The sequence below is a fragment of the Camellia sinensis genome, chromosome 4 (assembly GCF_055761805.1).
Source record: "Camellia sinensis isolate YWXY chromosome 4, ASM5576180v1, whole genome shotgun sequence".
Classification (NCBI taxonomy): Eukaryota; Viridiplantae; Streptophyta; class Magnoliopsida; order Ericales; family Theaceae; genus Camellia; species Camellia sinensis.
Window position 1 is genome coordinate 32,086,092 of NC_138964.1, and position 3,979 is coordinate 32,090,070.

A 3,979-nucleotide genomic window follows, 5' to 3' on the forward strand; every position below is an offset into this window, starting at 1 on the left:
CATCATCATCATCTGAGTCGGAGCTGTCATCCTCAGGATCCCCCTCAGCCTCGCCTCTATTCCCCGAGCCAAAACCGGAGCCCCCCTCCTCAGCAGATGTCTCTGACTGACGATCGGTAGCCTCCTCCTCCTCCTCAGCATCCTCCTCCTCCTCATCAGGCTCCACCTCCACAACATGAGCCCTGCGTCTACGGACAGGCCCTCCTCGAGCTCCTCGAAAAGGCCTAGATGGCCCGGCTCCTCGGGAAGGCCGAGATGGCCCCGCCCCCTGAAAAGGCCCGGGTGACCCAACTCCCTGAAAAGGCCCAGATGGCCCAGCTCCCCAAGGAGGCCCAGGTGGCCTGGCCAGCGGCTGACCGGACCATGAAGGCATCTGAAAACAAAGAGTTCAATTCAAATGCATCAGTCCAAATATATATATCAGATGCAGATACAAGCAAAGGCATTCAGAATGAATACATGTGTCAACAATGAGATGAAATGGGCTGTGTGCCAATGAGATGAAATGGGCTGTGTGCCAATGGAATGAAATGGGCTGTATGCCGATGAAGTGAAATAAGCTACATACAAATTTGAAGTTTGGGCTGCGTGTTCAACTTTCTATCAGTGTGGGCTGCGTGTTCACTATCTAATCTGGGCTGCGTGTTCAGAAAATTTGAAGTTTGGGCTGCGTGTTCAACTTTCTATCAGTGTGGGCTGCGTGTTCACTATCTAATCTGGGCTGCGTGTTCAGAAAATTTGAAGTTTGGGCTGCGTGTTCAACTTTCTATCAGTCTGGGCTGCGTGTTCACTATTTAATCTGGGCTGCGTGTTCAGAAAATTTAAAGTTTGGGCTGTGTGTTCAACTTTCTATCAGTGTGGGCTGCGTGTTCACTATTTAATCTGGGCTGCGTGTTCAGAAAATTTGAAGTTTAGGCTGTGTGTTCAACTTTCTATCAGTGTGGGCTGCGTGTTCACTATTTAATCTGGGCTGCGTGTTCAGAAAATTTAAAGTTTGGGCTGTGTGTTCAACTTTCTATCAGTGTGGGCTGCGTGTTCACTATTTAATCTGGGCTGCGTTTTCAGAAAATTTGAAGTTTGCGCTGTGTGTTCAACTTTCTATCAGTGTGGGCTGCGTGTTCACTATTTAATCTGGGCTGCGTGTTTAGAAAATTTAAAGTTTGGGCTGCGTGTTCAACTTTCTATCAGTGTGGGCTGCGTGTTCACTATTTAATCTGGGCTGTGTGTTCAGAAAATTTGAAGTTTGGGCTGCGTGTTCAACTTTCTATCAGTGTGGGCTGCGTGTTCACTATTTTAATCTGGGCTGCGTGTTCAGAAAATTTAAAGTTTGGGCTGCGTGTTCAAACTTTAACTAGCGTGGGCTGCGTGTTCACTATCCAATCTGGGCTGCGTGTTCAGAGAATTTAAAGTTTGGGCTGCGTGTTCAACTTTCTATCAGTGTGGGCTGCGTGTTCACTATCTAATCTGGGTTGCGTGTTCAGAAAATTTAAAGTTTGGGCTGCGTGTTCAACTTTCTATTAGTGTGGGCTGCGTGTTCACTATCTAATCTGGGCTGTGTGTTCAGAAAATGTAAAGTGTGGGCTGTGTGTTCACTTTTGAATTCGGGCTGTGTGTTCGACAAATCAGTGTTTGAGCCGTGTGTTCGCCTCTTAACTAATGTGTACTGTGCGTTCGCAATTAATTAATGAGCTGAGTGTTCGGAAATTCGAGTGTTGAAACTACATGTTCAGGATGCAAGCAAAGTACTATGTCATAAGCTAAACTGCGTGTTCAAGCATGGCAAAGGTGCGAAATCTACGAAAAATACAGAAAATGAAGTAAATACCTCTCGGGCCTCATGAGAGAGGTGATGCTCCGGCTCTCGGAGAAGCAGATCCCCGGGTGCTCGCTCGTCAAATAACTAGTGAAGTGACAGAAAACGGCGCGCGGGAGGACATGTGCTGGCGGACGGTACCTCCCGGGAATAAAAGGTCGGGTCCTCGGGGGTAGAGTCATGGGATCAAAATCATCTCCGGCACCTGAAAAACCTCCGTCGTGGGGAGAATTACCCGCCATTTTCAGAAGATCTGCAAAGGGAGCAAAAATGAGCGAAAATGAGCCGAAATTGGAAAAAGTCAACAAAAGTCAACTCTCGGGAAATGAAAAAGTCAACAAAAGTCAACTCCCGAGAAAATCTTCCAAATATTGAGACAAACTTACCTCAAGTGGCGAAAATGCGAAAAGAAGCTCCGAAACCGAAATCTAATCGCTTCAGAGTGCTTGAAACTGAATATTTTTGCGGAAACAATTTGCGTGGGGCGTTGGAAAACGCGTGTGGAACTCAGATCTGGAGAAGAAAGTGGTATAGGAGGCAAGAAAGGGGAAGGTCTCGGCTGCCTTATATAGGCCCCAAGTCTTGGATTGAAGGAGCATTAAAAAGGAGGTGAAAATACCAAAATACCCCCGGATTTGGGCATATGGCCGGCCGGCCCTCTTTTCTAGCCGGCCAGCCATTTCCTTTTTGGAAAACTGGCCGGCCAGCTATTTACTTTATGGAAAACCGGTTGGCCACCTCCCCTTGGGAAGATAAACGGCCGGCCATATCCCCCACATGCCCACCTAGCTCTCTACAAATTTTGAGGAAGATCGGAGTTCCCGGGACCTGAAAAAGTTCAAGAAAAGTACACTTCCGGTCGCGAAATAGCTCCGCCGGGACTTCAGCTTCAAGTTCTGACATATGTCTCATCATCATTCATCAAAATCAAAGTGTATCCTTTTTGAATGAGTTGTAACCTTTCAGGGAATCGGATCGGAGGCCGTGATCGAGTCGCCTTCGCCGAAACACGCGTTTCCGTACTCGTTGTTTCATGACAAACGGACACCTTGATTCATGCTCGTGTCACATTATCTTGCATTCTCATGAGCATACCTGCATTAACGTGCACATTTCTTGATATTGGCATATCTCTATACTTGGGCATGCGTTGTTACGCGTGTTCCACTCTTGCATTGCGATGCATTCACTCACCGGCACTGCGTGTGTCAAACTTCCAGAATCACATTGGATATATAGCATATTGTACTTGTTGCAATTTCTCTCTTTTGCAGGCACGATATTGTATGTACGGTTCAATTGAGGCTGGTGCGACCAGACGAATCGCGCAGGTATCGTATCTTCTCCGTGTGAGATGTGGCGGGGATTGAATAATCCTCCGCATTCTTAACTGCATGAAATGTAGTTGTTGCTTTGCATTCTTGCTTAAAACTGTTGCATCTATTTGCGAATACTTGCTTCATTACAGCTTGCTGCATTTGCATGATCATTGGGTTACCTCCGGCTCTTTGCATATCATTTGCATTTTGCCCCTGCCTGCGGGCATGCCTGCGGGCACATCTCTGTTTATCTTGTACGTTTGTCTAAGTCTTCGGCCTTGTCAAAAATGGGTCGTCTCTGGGCTTTGACATTCACTCCCGTCACTTATGACTTTCGAGTTCTGTCAAAGAGGAGCAACTATAGACACCCCATTTTTGACCGACCTTAAGACTCAGACGTCACTGATTGAGCGCTTGGTGATGTTGCATAATGTGCTCGTTCAGAAGTTTCAGAGTTGCGGCCGTGAGCCCTGCCTCCGGACTTCCGAACCCTCTTCTGTGCCTTGTCTCGGTTTGTGAACCAGACTCGGTTTTCTCTGTTTCTTTTCCTGAGGGGAGGGAGAGGTCCAGTAGACCATCTCTCAATGTCCGCATGCTACATTTCGTGGCCGTAGGCCATTTTGCCCATTTCGGAGTCCGGTTTTCGGTTTTTCGGGACCGTTGGCCGTGTGCCTCGGTTCGGGACCGCCTAACCACCTCCGTTTGTTCTAATTTTTGGCATACTCCTTATTTGCTCCCTTTTGAGGGACACTGGGGTCTGAGAAACCCACTTCGTGGCCGAACGCCACTTTCGGTGCTTAACAGCCCATTTTCGGGACCCCGAACTGCACGTTTTGGCCCCCGAACA